Genomic DNA, 22,388 nt, shown 5'->3' on the forward strand with positions numbered 1-22,388 from the left:
GAGGGAGCAGGAGAAGGAGAAGAGGGAGGAGGAGAAGATGACAATGACCAATAACTCTGGCATGGTTAGCTTGCTCCACCAGAATATTTATGAACCTTTTCCCAAGTCCTTACGCTTACCCAGGGTCCAAAAGAAAACCTGGTCTTTTGAAACTCCCTGCTCAGCAAAATGGGAACTGAGAAGAAGCACTGAATCCCAGAGGGTGGGAGCCGGCAGGATGCTTCTGAAATTCCTCATTTCTGACTCCATCACAGATGAGGGAGCTGAAGCCCAGAGATGTGCAGTGAGGGGCCCGAGATCCCACAGGGACCTGTTACAGTTCCCATCATGGCACAGTGGTTAACGAACCCGACTAGGAACCATGAGGTTGCGGGTTCGGTCCCTGCCCTTGCTCAGTGGGTTAACGATCCGGCGTTGCCATGAGCTGTGGTGTAGGTTGCAGACGCGGCTTGGATCCCACGTTGCTGTGGCTCTGGCATAGGTCGGAGGCTACAGCTCCGATTTGACCCGTAGCATGGGAACCTCCATATGCTGCGGGGGCGGCCCAAGAAACAGCAAAAAGACAAAAAAAAAAATGTTACGCGACATAGACAAGACATAAGTTTCAGGGGTGCAAAATGGGCACTATACCAAAACTTAGCCAATATCATGTAGTATTTGAAATGTCCCGGCCACTGTTTGAGGTCACTATTTCTCAGATAAAAGTGTTCATGGAAAACACCAGGGCAGGGGGCGTCATCAGACTATACGTTCAGATCTGGCAGGTGTGGTGTGGGGCCTGGGAGTCTGCATTACTGACCAGCCACCAAGTATTGCTGATCATGCTGATCTGAAGATGACACAGAGCATCAAGTTTCTAAGGGCTCTCTAAGTACAAACACTCATTCTCCAAAATAATCCTATCAACAGAGTTCCCATCGTGGCTCATCAGTTAACAAATCTGACTGGCATTCATGAGGATGAAGGTTTGATCCCTGGCCTTGCTCAGTGGGTTAAGGATCTGGCACTGCCGTGAGCTATGGTGTAGGTCGAAGACGCAGCTCGGTTCCTTCGTTGCTGTGGCTGTGGTGTAGGCTGGCAGCCGTAGCTCTGATTCGACCCCTAGCCTGAGAACCTCCATATGCTGCAGATACAGCCCTAAAAAGACAAGAAATAAAGACAAAAATAACCCTGTTACTGTTTTCAGGCCAAGTACTGTATAGGCACTGTTACTATTGCAATTTTACAGAGGAGGAAACCAAGGCACACCTGAATGAATCGCCTAATGTCACACAGCTGAAAAGGGCCAGAGCCAGGATCTGCACCCAGAGAGCCAACCTCTAGCCAGTGCTCTGAACTGTTATTTTACCCTAGGTTCTTAAAAACAATCCAAGATCAGCTCTGTGCTTACCCATGTCAGCTCTCAAGGCTGGTTCATCAGGATTGTATTTTACCTACTCAGCCATTAAAACAAGATTGGTAAAAAAAAAAAAGATAGAAAGGAAAAAGTGCGGGAAGTACTCGTGATGTAATATTAAGTAAAAAATAGCAGAATACAAACTACATCAGACGAGGCCAAGCCATCTGATTACCTGGTCCTGGCTCCATCACTCAAGTTAATACAAGCCAACTCATTACCACGAGGGCAGGAAAGGCTTTCTTTTCTCTCTTTTCCCTCCCTCTCCCAGAAGCCAGCCCAAGGGACATGTCACTCTTGCCCCCATCCCCACAACAAACATTTTAGCAAATGGGGTAGTAAGGGGAAAGGACTCAAGAGAGACCAAGTCATGGTATGTGGAAGAAAGCCAGCCTGTGGCTCCCAGCATCCCCAACTTTCCCCTATTCCTTCAACACGTACCTTTTGAGAACTTGTGCCACATACCACACTAGATGTTAGGACATAAAACAGACAAAAGTCCCTGCCCTCTTGAAAATTATATTCCAGTAGGAGAAGCTGAGAATGAAAACAATAAGCATACTAAATAAGCATACTAGATAGTATGTTAATAGATGGTAAGTGTTACAGAAACAATATAAAACAGGGGGATCAGGAGGGCTGGGGGCAGGCAGGCTGCAGTAGTATAACTGGGGTCATCAGGAAGGAGGTGACATTGGAGAAGGGCTTGGAAAGAAGGCGTTAAGTAGACCCATGTCTGGGGAAGAACATTCCAGGCAGATGGAACGCCAGGTGCATAGGCCCCAAAATGGAAACAGATCACATCTGGAATGTTTAAGGAAAGGCAGAGGCCATTGCACCTGCAGTGAATGAGTAACAGGAGAGAAAGTCAGAGAGATGATAGGTGGGGGAAAAAAAGGCACATCTTTTTTTTTATTTCTTTATCTGAAGCATAGTTGATTTTCAATGTAGTGTTAATTTCTGCTCCACAGCAAAGTGATTCAGTTATGCATATACACATTCTTTTTCTTAAATGTTCTTTTCCATTATGGTTTGTCACAGGGCATTGAATATAGTTCCCTGAGCTACACAGTAGGACTGTTTCATTTATCCATCCTATATATAATAGTTTGCTCACCCCAAACTCTTACTCCATCTTTCCCCCACCCCCTCCTTCGCAACTACACATGTTTTGTCTCTAAGTCCACTTCTGTTTCATAGGTAAGTTCATTTGTGTCCTGTTTTAGATTCCACATACAACTGAGAGCATATGGTGTTCGTTGGAAAGAAGCAGATTTCATAGAGTCCTATAGGCCTTGATAAGGACTTGGGTCTTTAATCTGAAGGAAATAGGGATTCACTGAAGGTTCGAAGCAGAGAAGGGACAGGATCTGATTCACGCACTGAAGAATCTAGCTGGGGTGGAGCAGATTGTGGGGATAAATAACATGGACAGAAGCTCAGAGACCAGTTACAAGGCGGCTGTAATAACCCACATATGGGGTGCTGGTGGGTCAGGCTAAAGTGGTAACAATGAGACGTGTACTAAGATTCTGGATAGCATGATTTCCCCAAGGGTTAGATGTAGGATGTGAAGGGGAGGAGTCAGGGATGTGTCTGGCACTCATAGGATGAGGTTGTCCTTGACGGACATGCTGCAGATGCCAGTGGAAGTTGACTTGAAGGAGAGAGGTCAAGTTCTGATTTAGACATGCAACAATGGCAAGGTAGAAACACAGAAGAGATGGCTGGGATTCAGGGCCAGAGGCTCCCATGTGAGAGTTGTGAGCGTATGAAGCCAGGAGAGCAGACAGGGCTTCCCAGGGAGTGAATCTATCACAAAGAACAAGAGCCTAGGGTCTGAGTCCTGGGCGTGTCCACAGTGAGTGGAACAAGCAACAAGCTTCTGGGAAGAAGCGGCCAGTAAGGCCAGACAAAAGCCAGGAAATGATGTCGTCTTCAAAGTCAAGAGAAGCAAGCGTTTGCAAGATGAGAAAGGGATGAATGTTGTCAATGCTGCTGAAAGGTCAAGGTAGACCCAGGTAGAGAGCTGAGCTTCAAATTCAGCAAAGTGGAAGCCATGGGTGACCTTCATGAGCAGCTTCAGGTGAATAGGCAGAGGAATTTGTCTATCTACAGAAAGAACAGGAAAACCTCAATGACAAACAAGAGGAAAGGGGCTCGGTGCCTGGTACGAAGCCTTTAAGGAGCAAAAAAGGAAAAGGTAACAGTACCTTTGGAATTTAAGGGACAGACCTGCGTGAAAGCCAAGCAGAGCTGTTCTGTGTATAGGCCTTTATTTTCTCATGATTCAACAGATGCTGCTGCTAACTTACTCTTTGTTCTCTCAACTCTGTCCTGAATAAAGCTTAATCTTTTAAGTGGAAGAAAATAATCATAATAAAAGGTCACCTACCAGCAATTAAGCCATTGCCCCTCTGAAACCTGGACTCAATTCATTACATGAAAGGGATGCTTGCAACATTCTTCTTCAACTTGAGCTTCATTGTTCCAACAATGGATTTTTGCTTTTGATATTGTTGCCACACCTTTAGAACAACAATGCCGGGAAAGGCACACTGTTCTTTTTCAGGATTCAGTCCAAAGAGGCCAGAGTTCTACATTCAGTGCCAGGTTTTCTCTCCCTATCACCATACACTCCATCTTCCATAAAATCATCTTCTATCACCAGCATTCCTGCCAAGCTACCCATTTAGAACGATCTCTTTTTCATACAAAGCCATATGTGAGAGACACAAGAGATGATATACTTAAACCCGTTCGAATAATCTCTTTTTTATTTCAAAAATGGAAAGTCACCTCAAAAATTCCTAAATAGTACCAACTCACTAGCAAGTCCCAACTGCTTATTTTTCCAGTGGAACCGGAAAACGAAATATTTTTCTAGGAAAGTACCTAAGACATATTTACACGGCTTGTCCTCTGCTTTGTTTCATCTTGATGGAACGAACTCTCATTAACCTCTGTGGCTAAAAAAAAAAAAAAAAATGGGAAAATTTCAGTAAAACCTCATTGTTGCAGATCCAACTTCTTTGAAAATAACAATAATTAAACCTTGATTGAAGATGATTTTTGTAACGTTTGAAAAGGGAGCATTGCAAAGAAAATTAATGACACAAATAAGTGTTCAGGAAAGATATCGAACCCACTTAAACTATAATGTGTTTCAAATATTATCTGTTTGTTAAAGGAGACCTATCTATATGCTGTTAGTACAGAAAAGCATTACATATGTTTACATAAGATGGATGTGTGTTTACGGGTTAACTATGTCAGTCTCACCATTTTTCTAAACTTAAGAGGTTCTATAAGTACTGATCTACACACACACACACCTACAATCAAGCAAGTATACACAAACAACTTACCAGCCCACACATTTCATCTGCCAATGCCCACACCCCAGCAGCAAGTAGGCTTTTCTTAAAAGTTAAAAAAAAAAAAGTACAATCACTCATTTTTTTTTTTCTTTTGGTCCACAGTAACAGCTCCCTCAATCCTTGAGTCTTAAATGGACTACTCCCCAAACTGCTTTTTCACAATTACGTAATTGCAATTTTAGTAGTATAAAATGAAAAGGAAAAAAAATACTATTTTTTGGCTAAGAAGTAACCTATAAAAGAGATCTGCCTCTTCCCCATGCCTATAGATTTCCTCACAAGGCAGAAGTGATCAAAGCCCATGCCTAATAAACTCCATACAGGGAGATTCATTTACTGAACTTGAAATAAATAATACGCTTTCTTAAGACATTCTTTCGAGACAGGTTGTATAAGCAAGCAACTTGCAGGAGATGAAAAATGAAGGCGGTCCCTCACAAGATGTAAGCCTGAGAGGCGTGTATTAGGAATCTCAGCAGCCCAAGACCAGCAGATGATGAAATGTGACAGATTGGCTGGCATCGTCTCACCCGTTTTGGGTACCCGTCTCATATAATCTGCTCCCACAAGGCTGAGCCACTGCCTTGTTCTAAAAACACCAAACACACACACACACCATCTCCGATCCTGGAAACTGAGGAGCTCCACACTGCAGTAAACACTTGTTCTGTAAAGTTTTCCTAACTCAACTTTCAGGGATCACATGTAGAGAATGTACCAAATGCACCATGTTCAGAAAACCTCCTCCATCGCTATCCATGAAAGCCCAAAAACATTTGTTCAGCAAACATCTTTGGAGCACCTGCTATGTGCCATGCCCCTCAGCAGCTATTAAGGATGCGATGCTAAATCAGGGACTGGTGCTCCCTTAAAGGAGATGGATGTGCATCTGAAAAGCAGTGTCACACACGGGATACGAACCATCCAATGGGAGAAAAGGCGGCTGCGTGACTGGGTTTGAGAGAAACCACACTAGAGAAGTAGTATTGGGGCTGGATTCCTGAGGAGAAGGAGGCCCCTGAGGGAAGAGGTTAGAGCGAATATTCCAGACCCAGGAAAGCTCTGAGACCTATTTGGGAAACTGAAGACTTGAAGGTCAAGGGAAAAAGTGTCGGGAGACATGTTCCTACAATCTTTTCTTAGCCTCTCTGTTTCTATTTTCTATGCTAAAAACTCCATCTTGTCCTGCTTTGCCTTTACCCCATCTTCCTGCTTGAAAAACAGTCACAGTGCTGGTAAATGACTTCAGCTTAAGAACAAAGACCAAAAGGCAAAAGTTATTCATGGGGTCAGCTGAATGAGGACATAATGCATTGGTCTAGGCACGCTGGACCTGTGCAGATAGGCATGCCATTTGCACAGCATGATATGTCCTGTTCGAATAAAAAAAGAGGTGCCTCATGGCCCCAGGGGGTTGATGAGAGGTCGTCAGCAGAATATGCATCAGCAAGTAGAGTGAGGTGCAAACCTAGGCACATCTGTGGAAGCACAAGGATGATTCTCTAGATGCTATGCATAGACAGCTAACGCCAGGCTTCCTCAATGCTAACAATGGTTAAATGCCTAAAGGTCAGAATAAAAGCTTAACCAGGGACCAGCTATGTGACTTTTAAAATAATAAAAGAACTATATCCTGCACCTTCAAATGCCCCCCCTCCACTTGATGTCACCCTAAAGAGCATAATAAAAGCAATGTGGTTTCTTGCAGCGGGGCTCTTGGTCCCTGAGACCTTGAGTCCCCCGGTTCCCACCTTTAATTAAGATAAATGTGTCTCTGGAGTTCCTGTCGTGGCTAAGTGGTTAATGAATCCGACTAGGAACCATGAGGTTGCGGGTTCGATCCCTGCCCTTGCTCAGTGGGTTAAGGATCCAGCGTTGCCGTGAGCTGTGGTGTAGGTCGCAGACGCAGCTCGGATCCCGCATTGCTGTGGCTTTGGCGTAGGCTTGGCAGCTACAGCTCCAATTCAACCCCTAGCCTGGGAAGCTCCATATGCCGCGGGAGCGGCCCCAGAAAATGCAAAAAGGCAAAAAAAAAAAGATAAATGTGTCTCTGCATTTTGTTTTATGTTAACTATTTCTTAAGTCCCACAGCACCCGTTCTTCAGCCATCACCTAGAACACAGAGGAGACGGGGCTGGAATGACGGGCTGGGCGGGATGGGTTTGAATGCCATGCTTCTATTTTATCCTGAAACCATACGTTAACCATGAATGCTTTTTAGTCAAGAAAGAATGATCAAGTCAAATAACATAAAGATAACTGAGGCACTTTGGAGGATGGATTGAAACAGGGTGAGGAAATCAGGACCTGAAGTAGAACTGGGGCTGTGCAAAGGGAGGAGGAGGCAAGAACTGTTCCCGAGATAAGATGAACAGGACTCGGGGACCTTTGGGTGTCAGAGGCAAAGGAGAAGGAAAAGCACAGGATGAATCCAGTGGTTCTCGAAGACAGTGACAGATGAGACAGACTTTCATGACCCTCAGGCAGGAGTGCAGGAGGAGAGCATGCCTAGGAGAGGAGGTTTGCTATTGGCAGGCTGACCAAGAGCAATAGGCAGAGGAGGCTCCCAGGCTGAATAAGGGGGGACGTTTCTAGCACCTCCAAGGGCAGGAGTCCTCGACTGATGCTGCCAGTATGAGGAGTTCTCACTGTGGCTCAGTGGGTTAAGAACCTGACATGGTCTCCGTGGGGATAAAGGTTTGATCCTGACCTTGCTCAACGTGTGAAGGATCCCAGCTGTGGTGTAAGCTGGCAGTTGTACCTGATTCAACCCCTAGCCTGAGAACCTCCATATGCTGCAGGTACAACCCTAAAAAGAAAAAAAAAAAAGAAAAAAAACTGCAGCCAATATGAAGACAGAACAGGGGACAGAGACAGGAGGGAAACAACAGCCCAAAGTGATGGATGTGACAGAATGACCTGGATGCTGATGTTATGGCAACATGTATGGAAGAGCACGATCCAGCTGGATAGAATGTACTTCGGAGCAGAGGTTTTCAGTTGGTGAACTCAGGACCCATTCCCAAACATCTTCTTCATTTCCCCAGTGTTCCTTTCATTTTTTTTTAAAGTTTATTTACAATGTTGTGTCAATTTCTGCTGTACTGCACAGTGAGCCAGTCGTATATACACATGTATACACACGTTCTTTTTCTCATACTATCTTCCATCATGTTCTAGTCAAAAAGACTGGGTATAGTTCCTTGTACTGGACAGCAGGATCTCATTGCTTATCCATTCTAAACGGAACAGTTTGCATCTACCAACCCCAGTGTTCCTTTACAGGTGGTGATGCCATGAAATGGGAACTCCACTGGGAACCTATGGGAAAACCACCCCTCTGATTTAAAAAAAAAAAAAAATAGATGCAGCTGGTGTATCCTTTTCCTTCTGCCTTGAACAGGAAGTAACGCCTTAAGGTTCTGGGGTCCAGCTTGTCACCCATAAGATGGCAGAGTCAAAACATTAATGATGGGAGATAAAAAGATACAACACTGGCCAGTCCTGGACTATAGGAAACTTGGCGGCAGGAACCAAAAACAAGCAGAATTATGAGCAGAAAACCAGGCTGCCCAGAGTCCAGGAGGAGGGAAATGTGTTCTGAGGAAAGATTGAGGATAGAAATTGGGCACTGTTGTCCCCCTGGCACAGGGCCTGGCCTATGGCAGGTACACAGCATGCATTTGCTGACTCTGCTGCTTAGAGAGAAATCCATCTGAACCACTATACTGGCCTGAGCACGTTTTACAGGTCTGCTGGCAGAGGCAGCTCTGAAGGCCTTGCATTTTGGGAGCTCTGCATCCCGCATACTGTGAGGAGCACAGTCTCATGCTCAGAGGCCCAGGGCTCTAAAAGCACCCAGGTGGCCAACAGGCACATGACAAAATGCTCAACATCACTGGTTATTAGAGAAACGCAAATCAAAACTACTATGAGATACCACCTCACACCAGTCAGAATGGCCATCATTAGTAAGTCTACAAAGAACAAATGCTGGAGGGAGTGTGGAGAAAAGGGAACCTTCCTTCACTGTTGGTGGGAATGTAAACTAGTACGACCACTATGGAGAACAGTAGGAAGGTACCTCAGAAAATTAAATGTAGGATACCACATAATCCAGCAATTCCACTCCTGGGCATCTCTCTGGACAAAACTTTCCTTCAAAAAGATACATTCACCCCTATGTTCATTGCAGCACTATTTTCAATAGCCAGGACATGGAAACAACCTGAATGTCCCTTGATAGTTGAATGGATTTAAGAAAATGTGGTACATGTATGCAATGGAATACTACTCAGCCATAAAAAGAACAAAATAATGCCATTTGCATCAACATGGTTGAAACTAGAGACTCATACTAAATGAAGTAAGTCAGAAAGACAAATACTATATAACACTATGATATGTAAAATCTAAAATATTGCACAGGAGTTCCCATCGTGGTGCAGTGGTTAACGAATCCGACTAGGAACCATGAGGTAGCTGGTTAGATCCCTGCCCTTGCTCAGTGGGTTAAGGATCCAGCATTGCTGTGAGCTGTGGTGAAGGTTGCAGATGCAGCTCGGATCCTGTGTTGCTGTGGCCCTGGCATAGGCCGGTGGCTCCAGCTCCAATTCAACCTCTAGCCTAGGAACTTCCATATGCCATGGGAGCAGCCCAAGAAATGGCAAAAAGACAAAAAATATATATATATATTGCAGAGATGAACCTATCCATAGAACAGAAATAGACCCACGGACATGGAGGACATACTTGTGGTTGCCAAGAGGGAGGAGAGGGAGTGGGTAGATTGGAAGCTTGGGGTCAGCAAATGCAGACTATTACATTTAGAATGGATAAGCAATGCGGTCCTGCTGTATAGCCCAGGGAACTACATCCAGTTACTTGAGATAGAACATGGTAGAAAATAATAAAAGAAAGGGAATGTGTATGTGGGGGGGTGGGGGTATTATGACAGGTCACTTTGCTGTACAGCAGAAACCGGCACAACATTGTATATCAACTATACTTTAGAAAAATAAGATTAAAAAATAGAAGCTAGGAAGAAAAGAAAGATAAAGAAAAAACCTATGGTTACTAAAGGTAAGAGGTCAGGGGAGGGAAGTATTGGGAGCTTGAAATGGAATATGCACCCTATGGTATATGGAGTGGATAGTCAATGGGGACCTGTTTATAGCACAAGGAACTCTTCTTGGTATTCTGTGATAACCTAGATGGCAAAAGAATCTGAAAAAGAATGGATATGTGTATAACTGAATCACTTTGCTGTACAGCAGAAATCAACACAACATTGTCAAGCAAGCAACTATACCTCAGTAATTTTTTTTAATTCAAAAAAACCCAACAACAACAACAACAAAAAAACCACTCAGGGACCCTTAGGGGACACAAGTCACCTCTCAGAGGATGATGTTTACCTCAGCCTGACTCAGAGGAAAGCTATGGATCCACCAGCATCCTTGAACATCCGAGTCCTCAAGTCTGCCAAGACAGGAGTCTCAGATCACCTGGCTTTGGCTACATTTCATCTGTGATGACCAACTCCAATGGCAGGAAGGTAGGCGCTGGACAAGCAAGAACTAGCCAGTTCCACGGTTCCAGGGGAAGCAAGGTGGCACTGCTTCAGCGCTTTCCGGGTAGAGGAAGGCAGCTCAGCAGCTGAAAGCCCACTCTTAGAGGAAACGTGCCTTGTGAAAAGTGTTCCGAGAATTTCCCACAAAACCTCACAGCCTCCTACACGTTTCTGCTGCCTCATCTTCCCCTGAACACCCCCTCCCGACACTACCCGCTCCTGTACTTCTACCGCCCTGCACACATTCAAATAAGGACAATAAATCTCATCATAGCTTCTGTGGTCTTCCTACAAAAGCAGCCCCTCTAACCCCTAAAAAATTCTATATACATATTCGTATACCAGAATCACACAGAGAAGGAAATAAAATTGTCATCAAGCAGTGGAAAAAGTGGGCACTGCTCTATTTCCGAGAGTGAGACCAACTTTCTACCATTTAAATAATATCTATGTGGACCATTAAGGAAGAATGCGGTTTTCAAAAGTCAGTTTTATACCTACAATTTCGAGAAAGGCTTTCCAAATTACTGGGGAAGACAATCAATTTTAAGTGTAAACTCCAGTTAAAACTGCATTTAACAGTCAGTTTAGTGGCCTCCACACACAGGACCTGGTGGAGAGGAAGCCAAACAAGATACAGCGCCACCTATTGACCACACACTATAACTACAGCCTTACTGTCCATTTTCACGTATTCAGGCTGACAGGCCAGAGGGCCTGGAGACGCATAATTTATTTCATATGAGCTGAACTTTAATATTGTTGCAAATTTCATTGAAGCAAAGTGGGAACCAAAATTATAAAACACTGACATTTCACTATTCTCATGTTACATCTATTATAAGAAATTGTGTTGGATTTCCCATTGTGGCTCAGCGGTTAGTGAATCCAACTGAGAACCATAAGGTTACGGGTTCAATCCCTGGCCTTGCTCAGTGGGTTAAGGATCAGGCGTTACTATGGCTGTGGCGTAAGCTGGCAGCTACAGCTCCGAATGGACCCTTAACTTGGGAACCTCCATATGCTGCAGGTGTGGCCCTAATAAGACAAAAAGAAAAATTTGTGTTAATTTATATTCTCTCACTGGCTCATTAAATGCATATTTATTGAGCACTTACATGGCAAAAGCAATAGGATTACAGTGATAAAAGTTTTTTTGTTGAGTTTTTTGTTTGTTTGTTTGTTTTTTGGAGGAGGGGCACTGTGGCAGGCAGCAGCTTGATGCATGGTCTCAACCCTCAGACCAGGGACTGAGCCAAAGCCATAGCAGTAAAAGTGAGAAGTCCTAACCACTGGACCACCAGGGAACTCCCCCTTGTCCTTTTAAGATTAGAATGTCTAGAATCTGATGGCTTCTCGTCACCTCCACCATGAACAGCTTGGGCAAAGCCACCTGGGTTATTATAAGAGCCTTCTCACTGGTCACCCTGATTTCACTCTTCCACCCCCACAATTTCTTCTCAACAGAGTATAGAGGGAGCCCTTTAACCTCCAAAGGGTAGGACCCCCATGAGAAGGTTACCCACCTTAGCCCTTGAACCTGAGTCAGATGATGAGCCTGCTTTGTGCTAAATGCCCAAAGCTTCCATCTCACCCAGGGTCAAATCCAAACTTCTTACTGCATGAGATCTCACCACCCCTCTCTACCTCTACCTGCTCCAGGTCCCATGTCCACACCAGCCACACTGTCTTCCTGGCTCTTCCTCAAGCTTGAGAGACCTCAGGGCCTTTGCATTTGCTAGACCCTCTGCCTGAATGCTCACCCCTCAGATAACCACCTGACCAACTCCTTCACTCCCTCCAAGCCTTTTCTCCAACAGACCCTCTTGACCTCACAAGGCCTCACCCCTCCAGGTCGCCACCTCTCAGCCCCCGTACCCTGTTTTGTGTTACTTTTCTCCATGGTACCTGTCACTATCTGACATGCTATATGCAAGTATTTGCCTGTTTGTTTGTTGTTGTCTTCTGCACCAATTTCAAGTTCAGTGAGGGCAGGAATTTGGTTTCCTGCAGAATCTCCAATAAAACAGTGTCTATCCCTTAAGTGTTGAAGAAAATCTCACACACTTCCCCGTGCACCCCTCTCACCCTCCAGGACCCTGGTTCCGGAGGATGGGGAAAAGTCAGGTATGGGAGGCCCTCACGCTGCTCCCCTGGACCAGGACAAGGAAGACCTTTTCCTATGTGTGTGTTTGGGGACAGGGATGACGTCACAGGTGTAGGCCAGGCAGTCCCACTGGCCTCCATGCTCAGAGGGGCCTTGTGCTTGGTTTAATGCTCTGCAGTCACCAACCTGAAGTTCTTAGTTTTTGAACAAGGGGACCTACGTTTTCATCTTGCACTGGACCCCGCTAATGATGTAGCTGGTCCTGTTTTCAAGGTTTGGGATAAGAGAGGTCTCAGCAAAATAGCCCCCAGAGAACATCCACTGAAAGACAACAGTTCTCACAATGCACAACCCTTTGGGCAGATCATAGCCAGCAGCTATTTCATCACTAGGGATTCAAAGAAGGGAGCTTGGCCCCTGTGACATATGGGATTTTCCTTTCGCTCTCTTCAGACTAGGACGGTCACACCCTTTGGTGAATCATCAGATTGTTCCCAGAAGTTGTCTTCTCTGCACCTTTCTCACCCCCTGCCTGCCTCCTACCAGGCCACAAGCTGGAATTCCCCACCACTGGGGTCAATGTCAGATGACCAGAGAGAGGCCATAGCGTGTTCACATGGATAAAGGTGTAAAGTTAAGTATTACTGAGTTACATTGGAAATAGAAACCCTCCATTCCAGTGGGAAAGAGATGGTTTGTCCTGTTAGCTTTGAGGCTGATGGGAGAGAAGAATGGGTATATTGAGCCCAGCAAAGACCAAATGCCTAAGGGTCTGTGGTGCAAAGCAGGGGACAGTGAGGAAAGCTAGGGAAGGCACATAAAACATCTCTAAAGACTTAGGCATGCTTTGTCTCAGCTCAGGGAGCCAAGGCATGGTTCCCTGTGCCGCCCTGGTCTCGGCGACAAAAGTGGCCAGAGCAGCCGCTGCTCCAGCTGACCCCTGCTGGCTCTCGAAGGAAATCTCAAAGTGCCCAGGGCTGGCAAGGGCTCGAAGGGTTTTTCCAGAACGATGGATGCACCCAGGACAGGCCAGATCCCTGGGAGTCAGGGAAGTGTTAAGACGTGAGTAAGAACACTGTTAAACCTATTTCTCTTAACAGAGCAATGACTTGGTTCATGCAGAAGCACGAAGGGGAACAGAAGCTCATGTTTTCAGAGAGAGGGTACAGTGGTATAAGAGCATCACCTCTTTGAGACTCAAGTCCTGACTAAACCACTACAGTCTGCAACTGTGAAACAGAAACACAAACTGCTAAGATATTTACTTGGCCTCTCAGTTTCCTTCTCTCCTCCCTCCCTGAGTGAAGGCAGTCATGACAAGTTGCCAGACAGAAAAGGACCTTTTTTTTTTTGGCTGTGCCCACAGCATGTGGAGGCTCCCGGGCAAGGGATCGAACCCAAGCCACTGCACTGCCAATGCCAGCTCCTTAATCCCCTAGGCCACCAGAGTACTCCAAAAAGGCACTTTTTACACTTACAGTAGTTAGCAGTACATTCCCTAGTCAGCCCTGAGCAACACAAAACATAAGGTGAAAATTAGATTTCATTTTCATTAGATCCAAAGAAATGTACCTGGATAGAATTCTGCGGAAATCTGTTTAAACCTTTTTAGGTTGGAACATGAAAATTTATATAACCTTATCCAGGACACATGTTGGAAATGATAATAACTCTGGCTCAGGTCATCAGCGTCAGAAAGTGAGACACGTGGACAAGGAGAAATCTCGACAAAGCTCTTTACTTCTGCAGAAGGGTGCGGGCACTCCAAAAAGTGGGCGTGCGGAACAAAGGACCCTCCCCTATTTATCCCTAATGCAGGTGATTTACCTGTCCCCTTCCCATGGGTCAGGTCAGGGCGCACACTCTTCCCCGTTGGCTAATTTGAAACACATTGTTATGGGAGAAGAGGGAAAGGGGAGGGGTGGGGGTCCCAGGAAGGCATTTCAGCAAAATGGAGTAACCAAGATTTCCTCTGATAGAAAAGACATTATGTTATTTCCCACGCACAGGAATTCACTGTGATGTCCTTGCTACAGTTTTTCCTTAAAAGTCTTTGCTTCATTTCTGTCTAAAAAACAGTTTTGTGACTATAAATTGGTCTCGCATCTCTACTAAATTTGAGGAAATAAAGGCATGAAGATTTATGCTTCCAAGACAAGACCTGATTTAAAATCTATCAGGTAGACTTACAAGTCTACAGCTGCCAAAAATCCATCCCCCCACCAATCAATGGTATAAATATATACCAAAAACTTCTTGATGTTTCCTTTTGAACTTCCCTCCTTCAGGAGCTGAAGTCATTTTTACTCAACTCAGCTGCATCCAGTGTCATTCTTGTCCAATTCACCTAATGACCCCATCAACAACCTGCCTCTAGGCACTCAACAGGGTACATGCGAGCTCTTTGTCTTCAAATTAACAGCACAGGGGAACACAGTTAAGCACTCAAAAACAGGGTTCAATTACTTTGGGAATTCAAGGGAGAAGAACAGCCTGAGATTGATGGGAGTTTAGTGGGTGAAGACAGACTTGAATTTGTTCTTGAAAGATAAAGAGGATTCAAAGGAGCATGGCGGAAAAAAGAAAAATGAGAAATGTGTGCTGGGGGTCGGGGTAGAATCTTTCAGAGAAAGATCCACAGGGATGGGAACAAAGAAACAGGAGAGATGTTGGAGACCAATGACTACTCTGAATATTCAACAATATTGTAGTCAAGGTGAGAATAAACTATGCCTTTCCTCCGGCAAAAACTATACATAAAGGCAGCATCTAAAAGAGCAAAGGGGAGTTCCCGTTGTGGCGCAGTGGTTAACGAATCCGACTAGGAACCATGAGGTTGCGGGTTCGGTCCCTGCCCTTGCTCAGTGGGTTAACGATCCGGCGTTGCCGTGAGCTGTGGTGTAGGTTGCAGACGCGGCTCGGATCCCGAGTTGCTGTGGCTCTGGCGTAGGCCAGTGGCTACAGCTCCCATTCAACCCCTAGCCTGGGAACCTCCATATGCCGCGGGAGCGGCCCAAGAAATAGCAACAACAGCAAAAGACAAAAGACAAAAAAAAAAAAAGATTTAAAAGAGCAAAGGAAGTTCCTGGGACTGGAGAGGCTTCTAGCAATGTTTGGCGGTATCTTTGGTCGGTCAGGAAGTCTCACTTTGCACACCCCCACACCTTCCCACCCCAGCCAAACAAGGAAGGCGAGAGGCAAAAATCCCAGAGTGAGACGGCGCGCTGTGATTGAAGTGACTTACCTCAGCGCCTTGGGAGAAGTAGGTTGTGCCAAAGTATAATCTCATTTTTTAATGACAGTGGTCCTTGAACCCCAGGGAACATAAGACATACCTGAGTACTTGTGGTCCTCAGATTCCATCCCTCAAGGTGCCAAGTCAGCAGATCTCCCATTGGTTTAGTAATTTGCATTTTCTGTGTGTGTGTGTGTGTGTGTGTGTGTGTCTTTTTTGCCATTTCTTGGGCCACTCCCTCGGCATATGGAGGTTCCCAGGCTAGGGGTCTAATCGGAGCTGTGGCTGCCGGCCTACGCCAGAGCCACAGCAACGCGGGGATTCGAGTCGCATCTGCGACCTACACCACAGCTCACGGCAACGCAGGACCCTTAACCCACTGAGAGCAAGGCCAGGGATCGAACCCGCAACCTCATGGTTCCTAGTCGGATTCATTAACCACTGCACCACCATGGGAACTCCAGTAATTTGCATTTTAAACCGCCCTTCCCCCTGCCAGGTGAGTCTAGGACTGGATTTTCGACTGCTCTGGAAATCGTCTCCCAAGCCATTGGTCAACTTTAGGCAAACCCGGATGCTTCAGATTTAGTTTTGTAGGCTATCAGGAGCTTTTGCCATCCCAGCTTTGGAAGAATGCCTGAGATGCTTCCATTTCTGTCCTAACTTTCTTTCATCTAGAGGCATTCAATGCTTACATCAAGAAGGGACAATACGTCAAGAAGGGAGAATCTGAGAGATGCAGTTACGAACTGTTTGTGTTCCCTCCGCCCCAAATCCGTATCGAATTCCCTAAGTGAAGGTATTCAGATGTGAGGCCTTTGACAGGTAATTAGGTTTAGATGAGGTCATGAGAGTGGGACCCCCGTGAGGGGTTACCTACCTTCTAAGATCCAGGATTCTTTCTCTCTCTGCCCTCTGAGGACCCAGCAGGGAGATGCTCACCTGCAGGCCAGGAAGACAGCTCTCACCAGGAATTAAATCTGCCAGAACCTTGACCTCGGACTTGCCAGCCTCCAGAACTGTGAAAAATAAACGTCAATTATTTAAGCCAGCAGCCTAGGTAGTTGGTTATAGCAGCCAGAGCCAACAAAGATAGATGCCACATTTCAAAACCAAGGAGTGCAATGGATCTGCCATGAAAAGTGGCCTCGAAACACGTTCCCCCAGCACTTTACAATTCCCAGCACTGTCTAGTTCAGAGGAAATAGACTAAGCCAATGGGTTTTAGTTAAAATAGGTATCACCTTGGACCTCAGTCTTATGCACAACTGGAACTCAATCTGGCCATTTCTGTTAAGCTTTGGTTATAAATACAAAGGCAGAAAGCTTTGACTTTCTAGATGGGAGTGCAAATTGTAGCAGCTGTGGCTGTTCCCATGATTAACTGGAACCAGGGGTGATGGATTTGGGGTAGTGAGACAGGCCTCCGGGTAGGGTGCATTGAGCAAAGGATACATTCATTCAACAAAGGCTTTCTGAAAGTGCCAGGCCCCAGAGTCCCAGCAAGGGACAAAGCCAGCCATGTTCTCCCTACATTCTGGGAGGGGAAAGATGGAAGATACTTTCAAGTGGTAATAAGAGCTAGAAAAGACACTGAGAAGGGGGAAAAAGCTAGAGGTTGTGAAACTGACAGCACTAATGGCTGGAATTTAGCCAAAACCCAGATTGGGACTTGAACCCAAGTTTTTATTTTTTATTTATTTTTAGGGCTGCACCCTCAGCATATGGAGGTTTCCAGGCTAGGGGTTGAATCGGAGGTGTAGCCGCCAGCCTAGGCCAGAGGCATAGCAACGCTGGATCAAAGCTGTGTCTGTGACCTACACCACAGCTCAATGTGGGATTCTTAACCCACTGAGTGAGGCCAGGGATGAACCTGAAACCTCACGGTTCCTAGTTGGGTTTGTTTCCACTGCGCCATGACAGGAGTCCATGAACCCACAGTTTTTAAATTAGAATCACTCACCCAGTGTCTGGACTTACTGAGGTTCAGGTTCTCTGTGCCTCTGCACAGAAGGAATTCAGTAAGAGAAAAAGTGATAGGCAAGGAATAGATTTATTAAGATAGGATGCTTTTGAGAGAGGCCAGTGGGCAGGTGAGGAGGCTCTGCCCCAAGGATCAGGTGGGCTACATGATTATCATCCAAGCAGAGAGGGGGTGGGGAAGGAACACCTCTTCCTCTTTCTTCAAGTAGTAGCTCCTCCTTGGTATCCCGTAAGAGAGTATTTGACCCTATAAGGTCAAACCAGGACTGTCCTGGTGCTTATTCAAATCAGCAGAAGGGTGGTCCTTAAACTCCTGCCCTTGGTCTGAACCTGAATGCAGGTCTCACACCATTCCCCACCCAATGACGTGAGGCATGTCTCACACCTCCACTAGTCAAGCACGCCTCCCTCATTCCGATGGCTTTCTTAATTAGTAACTTACAATGATCTCCCAATGTTCCCTTGGTTTCCCTCTCTATCTTATGGTCCCTTATTGGGAGGTCTACCTGTGCAACTATCCTACTCTACCCCTATCGGTTGGGAGGTAGGGAGTGGCTGCTTTAAGTAGGATGGTCAGAGGAATTGTCTGTGAGAATGAGAGTGAAGACCTACATGTCTGTTTGTTTGTGGTATTTTTTTTGGGGGGGGTGAGTTTTTAGGGCCACATCTGCAGCATACGGAAGTTCCCAGACTAGGGAGGTACACCTGTTGAATTACACCACAACAACACAGGATCTGAGCCGTGTCTGCGATCTGCACCACAGCTCACAGCAAAACCGGATCCCCAACCCATGAGTGAGGCCAGGGATCGAAACCCGCATCCTCATAGATACTGTCGGATACTGTGCCACAAGGGGAACTCCAAGACCTAAGTGTCAAGAAGAAGCCAGGCATGTAAAGATGAGCTTAGCATGTTTGAGGGAGGCCCATGGGGCTGGACCAAGTGATGAAGCTGGAGGAGATGCTGGAAAAGAGAACAGGATCCAGAAGAAGGGGCAAAGGCATCATAATAATGATGCTATGGTGTCAGATGACAGTTAACACTCCCACAATTAACACTCCCAGGGGCAAATCTTGGGTTTTGTGGGTGATGGCCTGGCTCGGCCTTGCACACGGACACAATGAGAAACTTGGGTCTGCTGGGTTGATGACTTCAAGCTTGGAAAGCTCTTCTCTCCCCCAACCCCTCTTCCCCCATTCAAGATGCCTGAAATTATATGGACAAGGTAGGCTCAGGGCCAGGTTTGTTTTAGTTTCACCTCCACCACATTTTACCTGAGCCTCAACAACCTGAGCCTTGTCTTTCACATCTGTAAAAAGGGGGTGATATAAATTCCTGACTCATAGGGCCATGCTAGGCATTCTAGGAGACAACATATGTAAAACATTTATTAGAGCAGCTGACCCAGGATAGCGAGTGCAGACAAATTCTATTGTTATCCAAGAAGCTTCATTTCACTTCTCTAATTTAAGACATTCGGGCAAGTTCAACAGAAAATCTCTCTGGAACAGTCACACAGTAAGTTATTAGTCATTTGTGCTTTAGTATGAATGACTCTGCAGTTCTTTCTCCAAAGCCCCACAAAGTTGGATAAGAGAGAGAGAATGAATGAGAAATTCTAGATTTCAGAGGAACCGAAGGAAAGAGGAGGAAACTAAAGGGTGGGGGGGGGGCTATGGCCTCTGAGATCTTCACATTGTTTAAATTCTTTAAAAACCTTTTTTTTTTCCCCTGTCTTTTTCTAGGGCCGCACCCACAGCATATGGAGATTCCCAGGCTAGGGGTCTAATCAGAGCTGTAGCCGCCGGCCTATACCACAGCTGGAGCAATGCGGGATCTGAGCCATGTCTTTGACCTACACCACAGCTCACAGCAACGCCGGATCCTTAACCCATACTGAGCGAGGCCAGGGATCGAACCCGCAACCTCATCGTTCCTAGTCGGATTCGTTAACCACTGCGCCACGAGGGGACCTCCTTAAAAAATATTAATAAAGGAAAAGAATCAAGGCTTTCCTTTCCTGTACAGACCACATTTCAGGGTAACCAAATGTTGATGCGAGAAGTTTCTCTTTATAAAAAATATTCCACTAAGCCACAAAAAGTGATCATAGAATTAAAGTCTTACTATTTAGCAAACTTCTAACAAGCTAATGGGTCAAGGTAATGGCTATGAAGGGCTCCTCACATCACAGGCAGAAGCGAGCATTTTGTGTCTCCTGACAGAAGTGTACACAGCACCGCTTATGAGGTGTTTCTGCCCTAAACTCAAGCCTAAACCTTTAGTTCTATCAGTTATGGAACTACAGAGAACAGAGGAACATATTAAAAATCAAGGGGAAGCATTCAACAAAATCCAGGCTACAAAAAATCCTCTTGGATAAGTTACCCTGTTTCTTTAACAAATAAATTTCAAGGAAAAATGTAAAGAACCCGAGGGGAGATTTGTAGTTTTAAAATAAAAAGATTTAAGAGGCACCTTGACACAGGGACTTATCAAAAGATCCTGAATCACACACACACACCAACTATAAAATTGAAAACTGGAGTTCCCATCGTGACGCAGTGGTTAACGAATCCGACTAGGAACCATGAGGTTTCCGGTTCGATCCCTGGCCTTGCTCAGTGGGTTAAGGGTCCGGCGTTGCCGTGAGCTGTGGTGTAGGTTGCAGACTTGGCTCGGATCCCGCATTGCCCTGGCTCTGGTGTAGGCTGGCAGCTACAGCTCCGACTGGACCCCTAGCCTGGGAACCTCCATATGCCTCAGGTGTGGCCCAAGAAATGGCAAAGAGACCAAAAAAAAAAAAAAAAATTAAAAGCTGATGATAAAAATCAGTGAAACTTAACTGGGTATTTGACAACATGAAGGAATTACTGCTAAATTTATAGATTGGGAGGAAGAGGGAGAAGTGGGAGGGATTGGGAGCTTGGGGTTATTGGATACAACTTGGAATGGATTTACAAGGAGATCCTGCTGAGTAGCATTGAGAACTATGTCTAGATACTTATATTGCAACAGAACAAAGAGCGGGGGGAAAAAAATGTATACATGTAAGAGTAACTTGGTCCCCATGCTGTACAGCGGAAAAAAAAAAAATAGAAAAAAAGGCCTCTTTTAGAGATATATAATGAAATACTTACATTTACATACATAGGTTTATAGACATTTACACATATATTTACATGTGAAATACTTATGCTATCTGAGATTTGCTTCAAACTAATCCAGTAGGGAGACGGGGGGGGGGGGGGGGGGGGGGGGGGGGGGGGGGAATTGATTTTTAAGAATAACACAAAAATAGCAAAAACTAAAATAAAATCAGAACTACCTAAAGATGATTTTATAGTTTTCCTTAGGGTTACTGTTTCCCTACACACATTCACACTCTACTTGAGTTCGAGGCATTTAAAAGCTTTTGCCATGGGGCATACCAGTAATAATGATGTAAGTGACGTTTCTTAATAACCTAGACATTGAATTAAAACCAGCCCAAGAACATGCCCCGCAGGAAAACTGATGCAGCAGCACGGTAAAAACACAGAGAAACAAACAACAAACAGAAAAAAGATAAGGCGTCACTCACCACGAGTTACACTTCCATTTCCGTCTCCCCCAACTCACTGTGAGCTGCTGAAACCAGAGAACCACGTTTTATTCATCTCCCCATTACCCATCCAATTACCAAGCCTCCTACGGAGCAGCATCACTAAATGTGGAGGCAGGAAAACGCGGAAATACAGAGGGTGTGAGGGATTCTGACCTCTACAGCTGGGAAAAGGAAGCTGAGGCCAATCTGCTTGGATTTGCCAGGAAACAGTGAAGGGACAAGACTCCACTCAACCTACCTCTAGGGTGAATCCCACAAGAAAGCCCAAACCCTAAGGAAGTCAGTAACCAGGGGATGTGGGGCCTTCGCCTTTAAACCAGTTTAGTTTTTCTTCTGCAATGAGAGCAGGTGAATCTGGGAACTCAAGGGCCTTGAAGGAAACGAAACCTTCACCCGCAGGGGGCAGCAAAGAGTTCATGTCCCAATAGAAGCGGGCCCTACCTGAGCCAGGCGGGCCCCAGCATTTCCTGCTGGGCACTTCCATCCTTTGCGTCCGTGTTTTCACTGGGCAGGACGAAGCGTTTAAGGAGCTTTTTGGAGGAATGATGGGAAACAGGAAATCGATAGCAGTGTGGGAGGGAGAAACCCGGCCGTGACAACGTGGTAGCCGAGAAGGGCGAGTATCCCACGTGGAAAGTGTTTCATATAAACATCCTAAAAATCTGCACTTATCCAGACTTCAGTCCCAAAGCGTTCTGCTGAGGTTCCCTCTCAGCGCATGCGCATAGCCACTTAACTGCGTGTCAAAACCTAATTCCTAGCATCTGGGCAATTCTGCAAACTCATCTGAAAGCACTTTAAGCGTCAGTTTCTTACTGAAGGTCTCCTCCCTGGGCTCCTTGTTGCTTTCTCCAACCAACGCCATAAGCAGGAAAACAAAAAACAAACAAACAAACAAAAACTTCTGATGAGACGCTGGGGCCTTGGGAATAAGCCATCAGGTTAAATACAGAACCACTTAGGCACAGACCTTGCCAGTTGCTTCCAAGCCCTGGGGCCATCCCAGGTGGACCTAGAGCGGGCATCCACCCCTCTCCCACTGAGGAAGGTCTTGTTTCCTACACACCGAGGGGGCTTCAACCTCACGTCTGACCTCATCTGCAGACA

At 45.7% G+C, this 22,388-nt stretch overlaps 1 long non-coding RNA gene across 1 annotated transcript; it reads right to left on the reverse strand.

Annotated features, from left to right (window-relative positions):
* Nucleotides 1-4,239: 4,239 nt before the first annotated feature.
* On the reverse strand, nucleotides 4,240-21,868 carry LOC125128811 (uncharacterized). The gene is made up of 4 exons (XR_007135326.1): nucleotides 21,723-21,868; nucleotides 21,258-21,304; nucleotides 16,571-16,709; nucleotides 4,240-4,365 (listed from the first exon to the last, which is right to left on the reverse strand). It is a non-coding gene; the product is annotated as an uncharacterized LOC125128811 (long non-coding RNA).
* Between the last annotated feature and the right edge of the window lie 520 nt (nucleotides 21,869-22,388).

The sequence above is a fragment of the Phacochoerus africanus genome, chromosome 6, assembly GCF_016906955.1.
Source record: "Phacochoerus africanus isolate WHEZ1 chromosome 6, ROS_Pafr_v1, whole genome shotgun sequence".
Taxonomy (NCBI): Eukaryota; Metazoa; Chordata; class Mammalia; order Artiodactyla; family Suidae; genus Phacochoerus; species Phacochoerus africanus.